Source organism: Osmia bicornis, unplaced genomic scaffold (assembly GCF_907164935.1).
Source record: "Osmia bicornis bicornis unplaced genomic scaffold, iOsmBic2.1, whole genome shotgun sequence".
Taxonomy (NCBI): domain Eukaryota; kingdom Metazoa; phylum Arthropoda; class Insecta; order Hymenoptera; family Megachilidae; genus Osmia; species Osmia bicornis.
This window is the reverse complement of record NW_025791117.1, coordinates 132,887-144,021: the sequence shown is the minus strand read 5'-3', so window position 1 is coordinate 144,021 and position 11,135 is coordinate 132,887.

The following is an 11,135-nucleotide window of genomic DNA, read 5'->3' as shown; positions in this document are numbered from 1 at the left end:
AACTGGCGAATATACATAGAAAAACAGCGCCTCCTTTGAACCTAGAGAGAGAGAGAAGGATGGAAGAACTGTGTTGATTCTTCGTTCCCGGATGGAAAAAATGGATTTGGAGAGCATCGTGACATCCCAATAACACCACTGGATTACTTCCAAGCTCGTATTCTTAGCAGTGACAAACGATTCCAGCGAACAGATCATTTGTTCTTCGCATTATCTGTTGTTGAATACTACCGCGCAAAAGCTAGCATTTCAGTATCATGTAAAATGCGCCAAGGGGAGCATACTCCACAGGGATTAGTAGATAATATACATCTCACGATGAGAAACATAAGAGGATCGGCATCATACTGGAAACGCTGCTGTTCGGAATTAATCGCCATGGTTCGAAGTCTTGGACCGCCCACATGGTTTGCTACGTTCTCTTGCAATGATCTGAACTGGCCAGATATGTTGAAAGCATTACTACTAGCCGATGGTCGCCCAATTACCGAAATCGAAAACCTAACTTTTGCAGATCGACTAAAGTTGGTTCAGAGATACCCTGTAGTTATCGCAAGACAATTCACGCTGCGCGTGAACGCGTTAATGCAATATTTGAGAAACTCAGATTGCCTAGGTGACGTTGTTATCGATTTTTGGCATAGAATAGAATTTCAAAACAGGGGAAGTCCACATTTGCACATGCTTCTTTGGTGTGGAAACGTACCTGATTTCCTTACCAACGAGGGCCGCAACGTTATTGAGAAAGTTGTATCTTGTTCATTGGAGGCAGAAAATCAAGGTATGAGGGACATAGTTCAAAAAGTCCAAATTCATAAACATTCTGCTACATGTTACAAAGATCGTAATAATCGTTGTTGTCGTTTTGGATTCACCAGACCGATAAGTGAAAGAACGATGTGCTTAGGTCCAGATGATACACTTGCGAACAATGGACGTTTCTGCGTACTTAAGAGAACAGGAAATGAAACCATGGTGAACAATTACAACCCAACTCTTTTAAAGCTTTAGGAAGCAAACATGGATATCCAACCATGCGGAAATGTTACAGCTGTCGCATATTATATTGCTAAATACGCAAATAAATGGGAGCCGCAGGACACAGGAAATATTATTAAAGAAGCCATTTTACGAGCGAAACGCCGGAGCGGCACCGTCCGCGATCAACTATTTTTGGTATCTATGACAATTCTATCTCAACGTATGGTTTGTGCTATAGAATGTGCATATCGGTTATGCCATCTGCCCCTTAAAATGAGCTCGAGGAAAGCTGTATTTATAAACAGCTGTCGGCCTGAACAGAGATATAGAATTCTCCGATTCGTAGAAAATGAAACATCATTTTTCAATATCATATTCGATCGTTACGTAAAGAGACCAGACAATCTAGAGGATTTAAGCTTAGCTGAATTTGCTGTCCGATATGAAACAGTTTCAAGTGGATTGTGGAAAGAAGAGGATGGAGACGCAGAACTTAGAAATGACGATGAAGAAATATCGAGATCGAGGTTTATAAAATTGAAGGACAATACCCGAATGCGAATAAGAAAAAAACCAGCTGTACTTCGCCACCGATATTATACCTTAAACAGTGATAGGGAAGGATATTTCTATAACTTAATAGTGTGTCACATTCCATTTCGTGATGAAAGTACACTTATGTCCGAAAACGAATCCTCGAAACAATGTTTTCTTCGACGGTAACGCGAGTTGAAACCTATGTTGGGTAATGCAACCGTCGAACAATTTACTCAGGCAGAGCAAATTATTGAAGCGGCGCTCACCCAGGCTGTTGCTTTGAATGTTGTACACGAAGAAGAAACTAATAATGAACATTTAGGAGAACCAGTCAGAATTCATGCTGACGAAACAGTATATTATGTTCAAGGTGATTTATATGAAGATCAACAGCAAGAAGAAACACGTGCAATGCCCGAAGACGTATTCCTTAATAGCATTCGAAGTCTGAATATTCAACAGAAAGACTTATTGAAATCAGTTTCCGAAGTAATTGAGAAAGATATTAAACAAAATGATGATGATGACAATACCGAACAAATGTTGCTTTTTATTACCGGAGGAGCTGGTAGCGGTAAGTCATTTATTTTAAAATTACTTGTTGAACATGTTAAACGCTGCTATAATCCTACAATTGATACGATGATAAAACCATCTTTCATTTGACTGGCGTCGCCGCCCGTCAAATATTCGGAAAAACTTTGCATTCCTTGTTCTCGTTACCTATTGAAAAAGGTACTGCAATGACCTATCGACGACTGACAGGACAAAGGCTCGAACAGGAGAGACGAAAGTGGCGTCATACAAAGTGGTTGATTATCGACGAGATATCAATGGTGTCCTATGAGAATTTGCGAATAATTCATATAAGATTGCAAGAATTCAAAACAAATGATAAACTATTTGGTGGCGTAAATGTACTTCTCTTTGGCGATATCATGCAGTTGCCACCAGTAAAAGGACACTGGTGTTTTGTACAGCCACATCTGTGTACTGCAGAAATTAATTTATGGCACCAATTTTCATTCTGCAAACTGACAATTAATATGCGACAAAGAGATGACGTTGAGTTTATCGATTTATTGCGAACGAAGAAGAATTCCCCTAACCGGAGAGTTCGAGGATGGTGCAGCACTAAGAATATTCCCAACGATAAAATTAGTGGATGAATATAATTCAAAAATGACTGATGAATTAGCAAAATCACATCGAATGTACATCATTGATTCAATAGACGAGTCCCGTGAGGCAGCTACATATGGAAAAAGGCCGCCAGCAAATGTCATACTTGTAAATGTTAATAATTGCGGCGGACTATTACATACAATAACGTTAACTGAAGGATCTCGAATCATGTTGCGACGAAATGTATCAATTTCTGATGGTTTGATAAACGGCGCAATGGGAATAGTAAAGAAATTTACATGGCCGGCACTTCAAAGAGATCAACTGGAACAGGGCGAGTTGCCAGACTCAGTACTTATAAAATTTGACGACGAGTCGATTGGAAATAGATTCAAAGATACCGACGGTTACATTCCAATGTCTCCAGTTGTAGCAACGTTTCAAGCGACGAAAGGTTATGGAGACGTCGAGCGCAGAATGTTACCACTTATTCTAAGTTGGGCAGTAACGGTGCACAAATTACAAGGGACTACATTAAACAAAGCAGTAATTGATCTTGGCAAAAAGAATTTTGCAAAAGGCCAAATTTACGTTGCACTTAGTCGTGTTAAAAGCTTAGCTGATCTAGTTTTATCTGATTTAGCACCAAACAAAGTCCTTGTTAAACCTCATGATGAGAGAGCACTCGCAGAAATGCAAAGATTACGACAGTTTCTTTTGCAAAGAAACTGTCCAAATCGGCTGCCAACTTCCGATACGTGAAGAAGAAAGCCAAGCCTTTTTATTATTTTTTATTATATATATTAGCAACCAATTGCAATAAAAACCGTTCGGAATAAAAGAATGCGAAATATTTTTATAACGGGATCAATCGGGAGACATACTTTAGAAGATGCAAAATGTTTCGTTCCAATTGGTCCATCCGTCTCGGCGTAATCGGTGAACAAAGCCAGAAAAAAAATATACTCATCGAATTGAGTATCCTCCTCCTTTTCGAAGTCGGATAAAAAGGTCTGTAACGATTTTGCCATACCTCGCACCGTTTCCGAGATATTTGCAGATTCACCTCAAGGAAAGGGGCGTCACGCACATATTCCGAGATATTTCTTCTTCTTCTTGTTCTTCTTCTGCACAGCTGCGCTGGAAGTGGCATTTACAGCTCGGAATAGTGAATACAGCTTAGAATAGTGCAGTGTTACCTCAAACAAAGGGCCCACAGTGTTTCTTCGTCCTTATAATGTTGGTGCGGCTTCGGAACTTTTAAATATCTCGATATATCTCGAAATAGAACCGCAAAGCACGCTTGCAGTAAAACATTAGTGAAGCGAGCTCGTATCACTGGTACACTTCCGTAACACTTATAGAACCGCACAGATTACGGGGAGACACAAAATGAACGCGCACACACATGCACCAAAGAAGATAACCTAGCACTTAGTATCCACACAGTCATGAGGCGCTGCGAAGCACAGCAAGGGCCGCAGAGGTAGCGAATTCATAGGAATTACTGATGTTGCAAAACCGAAGAAAAAGCGAAGAAGTTGTAGAAAATCAAGAAAAATCAATGAAACAAAGAACGATGCAACCCCGCAGCGCCAGATGCCTGGCAGGCCACGGGACCCTCGAACGACACGTCCGACAAGCTCAGCAGCCAGCACAAGTCTCCAACCTAACCTAACCTAACCTAACCTTCTTTTTTTTTCGTAGGGATATCTTGCAATAGACCCCCCGCGGCCATGGGGGAGGGCAGCGGGGGAGTGTCAGATTCCTACTGACTAAAACCCCACGGCGACCTCCTCTGGCGTATGGCAGAGGCTCCGAGACCTGATTACTATAACTCCGGAGCCTCCACCGCCGTGCGCTGAAGGCGCACCTCACCGGGGATGTAACAACTCCCCCAGCCGGCACCAGGGGTCGCACCCGGTGCCGGCTCCATCGCGGGGGAACTGCGTGCAATGGCGGCCGGGCCCCACAGCCCGCACCGCCTGCAGTCCCCGCGCCTCGATCTCCTCACAGGCTACGGGGCGGAGCAACCCCCCGCCCGACGCCGAGGAAGATCAGGCGCAGCACTTCGCTCCGCCGGCTACACCCTAGGTCCGCGTGCAATGGGGCCCACACAGGGCGCCTGCGGCCCGCCTAGTCGTCCCCCTGTGGGCTGCGGTGAGCCGTGGCCGGCCACCCTCCAGGGGGACTCCCTCGGCTCCGCTGCACCCCCCCTGCGGGGGCCAGCGCCGGTCCCAACGAGGGAGGGAAATCGCCACTCTGCGCCCGGAGTCACCCAGCACCCCCGAGGCGGACGGAGACGGGCCCCCGATTGAGAGCGGGTTCCCCACCCGCACGCCCCCGAGTCCGACCGGGGTCCGGGCTCATTTCGTCCGGGGCGGGAGGGTACACCGCTACCCCTCCCACCTCCACAAGAAACACCCCCCGTAAAATCTCCCCAGGATCTCCCGCTACACTACCGCGTCCCGCATCCGTCGCGCCGGGGGGGCAAACAGCGAAAGCCGCCATCGCCCCCCCCCCCCGCCCCTTACGGCGGCCGATCCTGGCGACGTCGTCGCGTCCCACGTCCGCGACCTCACCGAGCGGGATCGTACCTTTCACGATCCCGCTCGGACCTCTCATTAAGGCCATGACCTCCTCGCAGAAGGTGGTCACGGCCCTCCATTCTGTCTCGCCGGCAAGCATCTGTGTCACGACGCCTACCGGCGAGAGATCCTCCCCTATTTCTGCCGTTAGGGCGTGGCGGGCCACCGCAAACACCGGGCACTCCGCCAGTGTATGTTGTGCGGTGTCCCGCGCCGCCCCGCAGAGCCAACAGTGGGGGTCCATTCCCTGTTCCTCCAGCACAGGAACTCCCCGAACACCCCGTGTCCGGAGAGCACCTGCGTGACCCGGAACGACAGGCCGCCGTGGCCGCTGTCCCGCCATTCCGATATCATCAGCAGGACCGCCCCGACGGCGCGGCTTCCGGCGGCAGCCCCCTCTGCTAGGGATCTCTGCCACCTTTCCGCCGCGACCAGTCGTGCCTGGCTCTGATGTTCCTCGATCGTCGGCCCCGGCGGGTCTTTCCCGGCCTGGCGGAGGGCTCGCGAATACCAGTATGTACTGGGTTCGACCTCCGCCTGGTAGCGGAGTGGGATGAGACCCGCCAGGATAATCGCCCCCCAGTAGGGGATCGTGCAGTAGCCCCGCACGATTCTGATGGCCAGCCGGCGCTCCACCCGGCGCAGCAGAGTGCAGCTGTGCCTGCTGACCGCCAGATCGCCGGCCCATGTCGGAGCCCCGGTTAGGGCTATGGGTCGGATGATTCCCACGTACAGGAGGCGAACCCTCACTCCCGGCCCCCCGAGGTTGGGCAACAGGCGGCCAAGATTGGGCGCCACCTGTTCCAAACGGGGAGCCAGGCGGTCGAAGTGAACATCGAACCGCCAGTGGCTGTCGAGATACAGGCCGAGGTATCGAAGACCCCGGCCGATCACGATTCAGCACCCGCCGACCTCGAGCCAGAGCTGGGGCGGAGGGGCTACCCCACGCCGAGGCTCGAAGAACCACATGGCCTCGGTCTTGTGAGGAACCAGCGCCAGACCCAGCCCCCGGATCGCTCTTCACACGATGGCGACCGCCACTTCGACACGACGGTAGGTCCTCAACCAGTCCCGCCCGGTGGCCAGCAGGTAGTAGTCATCTGCGAATACCGTGGCCCACACCCCGGGCGGGAGGTTCACTCGCCGCGCCGCGTTGTACCCCACGTTCCATAAGGGGGGCCCAGTTTGGACCCCTGGGGCACTCCGCGGTCGACCTCTCTCCAGTGCAGCGTACCGTCCCGGCCCGTGTACAGTATCCACCTGCCATCCAGGAAGGCCCCGATGATCCTCTGCAGATACGGGGGGACGTTGTGGTGAACCAGCGCCCCCCGTATCGTGCCACGGGGCAGGGCGTTGAACGCGTTTGTAACGTCCAAGGAGAGGCCCAGCGCCAGCCCACCCCGGGACGTGGCCGACTCGGCGAGGGTGCTCACCCGCTGGATAGCGTCGATGGTGCTGCGACCCTCGCAAAACCCGAATTGGATGTCGGCCAGATCGGGGCCAACGCTCGACAGGTGGTGGACGAGGCGGTTTGCGATGACACGCTCGAAGGGCTTTCCCACCTCGTCCAACAGCACAATGGGCCGGTACGCAGAGGGAGAATCTGCGGGCCGTCCGTCCTTTCGGAGGAGGACCAGCCGCCCTTCCTTTCAAATCGAGGGGAACACCCCCTGCTCCAAAGCGCCGCTCAAGAGGCGGCACAGCCTCGGACCTAGGACGCCGGGCGCGATAACCCAGGCGCGGCCGGGGATGCCTTCCAAGCCCGGGGCGATGTTCTTGGCCCCGAGCCTTCTGACGGCATCGTCCAGCTGCTCGTGCGTATCATCTGCGAAGCACGTGAGGCTCACACCGGTCGGGAGCTCGACCCGCAAGACCGGGTCGTACCCCAGGTCACAAAGTGTGGGGCCTTTCGCAGAACCCTGCGGTACGCCACAGTCCACGTCCCTCTCGTGCATCAGGCCAGCCCGGCCCCTGTACACAATCAATTGAACTGAATTAATTAATTAATTGAATTGAATTCTTTGAAATTATTGAATTTTGAATTTTCTAATTTAAATTTTCTATTTATTCGTGCGGATGTGATTGCTGTGACAGTGCGCGTACTAATGTGCTACGCTCGGAGGTATTGTATTGTAGTTTAATTGCAGTGTATTTGTTAATGTGGTATCATTAGCTCCGTTTTGTGCATTTTATGCATTCGGTGCATTTATATTACTTACTATTATATATTATATATTATATGCTGTATTATGTTATATTATATTATGTTATATTGTATTATGTTATAATATTGTATTATAGTATTGTTATTGTATTGTATTATACCATGATCATATTGTATTATTTTATTTATGTTATTAACGTTATTACATCCAAGCTACGTTCAATCTACGTTCAATTGCGTTCAGCCTGCGTTCAATCTGTGACCATATGGCATATCGAATTGCATTGAATTAAATTACTTGATACAGATTATTAATATGTGTCTGCTTTATTTTACCAGCTGTGATTATAGCTATGGTTATATCTGTGATGATTATATATACGATTATATTTGCGGTTATATTTATGTGACTTAGTTTAATGGGTCTTGTTTTATGGAATTTAGAAGAGTCTATCTGGATTGGATGGATTAATGAGTTTATATCATATGCGTATATTGCGTTTATAATCCCTTTGCATATTTTAAGGGTGGGTTGGAATAACTGATTCTGATTTCTTGTTTCTTAGTTCTTAGCTCCTTAGTTCCTCTTGTAGTATCACGCATTGTTTCTAAGCTTTCGGGGGTTGTTTGGGCTCCCGGGCATTGTCAATTAATTGTAGACTATAAGATGTATTATATATCCTTTAGAAATTTAGATATGAATGACGTGTAACGACATTGGTTTATTGTTCGCCGTTCACTATTCACTATGCTTATTCTATTCTTATTTTTATTCTTGGTCACTTGACATGTTTCAGTGACTTCTTCTTCAATTAAGTGTTACGTTTTACATTCCATGTTCCTATAATATTATTCACTGCTCTTTTGTAGCTCTTCGTACCCCCCCTCAGGATAATGTTTTGCATACTATGTTTAATTCAATTCTAGTGCAGCTGTTTCAGTTGTGAATCTGTGTATTTTGAATACTTACGGTACTTTATGCAATCTTTTGTACATTAATTACCCTTTCTTAAGTACAATTCTGATTCTGATTTTGATTCTGATTTGGAAAGTGTTAGTTCAGTATTGGTTAATACGGCTGGTGCTCAGGGAGGCATACGCTGCGGTAGTCCGTCCTGCATGATACAATGTCTTTACGGTTTTCTATACATACATATATGCGTTATGGTTCCTTAAATTCTTTGAATTTCTTGACCGTGGATCTCATATGACTTTCTTATAGGAGTGTCTGGCTTGGTTTAGCACCTATATGCCTTTTCTATTAATTGGTATTAAAGGGGGATTTAATGGACTAGCATCATTTAAATTGACTATGGTATGAGGAGTTTAATTAATTATCTACATCGGTATACTTATTAAATTTATTATATTTGGAGTGTTTTCGTTACATATTATATATACACATATGTTCATAGTAATTTTGATCTATTGTAGTGTAGTTTAGTTTTCTTGTACCTTTATATTATAATTTAGTAGTAATATGGTTGTATGTGGGGTTTATTATTGATTAGTTTTCACCACGCGCTGTATTGCATCGACTTACCTGTATCAGTATTAATATTAATACCATACTTATCGGAGCGCTATTATAATCCAGTAACAATCTAATCTACTCAATTTATAACTATTTGAATTGTTTGATCTGCCTTATGGTTTATGCCGATTTAGGTCTCATGTGCTCCCCATATTATATGAGATGGGTATTCTCTTCTCCTGTTATCCGTTAATTACACTCTACCTCCTCTTCCATTGGCTGGCGTTAGGGCTTCCTGCAAATAGACTAGGATTACGTTACATTTTACATTTAATACTATGGTTAATTTCTGATGTTAACAGTTCTGTCTCTTCCTATTATTCTCATTATGAGGTATATGTTGCTACTTATCTTTATTGATGATTTGCTCGCAATAATTTCTAATTGTTTTTTATTGCCTTCATTTGATCATTGATTGTACTCCATCATGTTCGCTTGCCAACCACGTTGAGGTTGTGGTCGCGTAAATGTTCCTGCAACTAAATTTGAGTAAATTAATAGTTTCAATGAATGGTTTCAATTATTAGTATTACATTACGCTCACCTATTTATTTTCTTCCCAGCTTTCTTTCTGGTTATACCCTATATTCTATATTTTATACTGTACCTTATTTACCTTTACCTCTGATAATAATTAGTAGCATTCTATGTTATGTTATGTTTGCTTCTCTTCTCTCATGGCTGGCTTGCTATTTGCTATCTGTCTGGCGACTGTATTTTACTATACGGTTCACATCCTTGGTTTATTTCATCTCAAATTTATGGTTGATCTTGAGTTGAATTTTATGTGATTATATTGTGCGCTAGTGTTGAATATAGTGTTAAATATTCCTCTTCTGCTATTTGGCTGCTCGGCTGTATGTATGTGTGTTTGTCGTTTTAGGTTTTGGATGTTTTGTTGGTCATTTGCTTATGTCCAGTTCACATATGCTCGCTTGCCTGCTGGCGTGCAACACTACTTATGTTTACTTCACAGTTTCTCACGTTCTCATATTGCTTACTGTTTCTTTTACTGTTAACTATTCATTAACTGCTCTATTGCATTAGATGCATTAGATGCATATATATATTTATTTCCCGTTGTATTTGTGATTTGATTTAACCAGTTTTAGTATGTTTAGTATGTTTAGTATGCTTATTATGACAGCTGTTATTGAATGTATCGGCTCCTCTATTCTATTCATGGGCTTCATGTGCTTATTAATTCCTATTCATTATTCATTATTTATTTATTCATTCACTCATTCATTTATTCAGTTATTTATTCATTTATTCTTTACTCATTATTTATTCATTATTTATGGTTGCATATTTGGGGCATTCGAAGCGCTACTCGAAGCGCTATGCTTGTCATGAGCGCGTGTGTGTGTGTGTGTGTAAAGTATGTATGGGACAGGTCATCGAGGATTGCAGCCTACCAAGATGTGGCACAGTCAACCGGGGAAAGGTCTCGCCCCGGGCCCTGGCTGTGCTGAAGAGCAAGCCCTGTTAAAACAGGTGAACACATGGCGCGACCACCCGTTGAGCAGGAGCTCCGGTTCCTGGTCGTGGCCGAAGAAAAATGGCCTGTCCTCGTGGAAGATCAGGTGGGCGTGATGACTGCAAGGATAAGCCACATCATCATTATCAACCAATCATGGTGGACGAAGATGGACACGGCCAACTGTGGAGATACGATGTCCCAGTTCCTGGCCGTGTTGAAGAGTAAGCCCTGTTAAAACAGGTGAACACATGCCGCGATCGCCTGTTGAACAGGAGCTCCGGTTCCTGGTCGTGGCCGAAGAGGAACCCCTGTCCTGGCAATAGGCAGGCGAAGAAGTGGCGCGGTCATGCCGGGATGATGTCCCCCGGTGCCGATCGTTGCTGAAGAAAAATGGCCTGTCCTCGTGGAAGGTCAGGTGGGCGTGATGACATCTAGAATAAGCCACATCATCATTATCAACCAACCATGGTGGACGAAGATGGACACGGTACGCCGTGGAGAAACCATGTCCCGGTTCCTGGCCGTGTCGAAGAAATATCCTGTGCCTTACCGTACAGGTTGAAAATGTCCTACCGCTGGATCGGATGTGCAACGGCGTGGATCCGCAGATGCCCCATGTGCCTAGCTCATGGCGTTTTTGCGGGCGGCCGCAATAACGCGAAATGCGTTGAAGTGCCGAAGCGTCGTTGTGGCTATACGCTGGTATTCCTTTATGAATTCCAA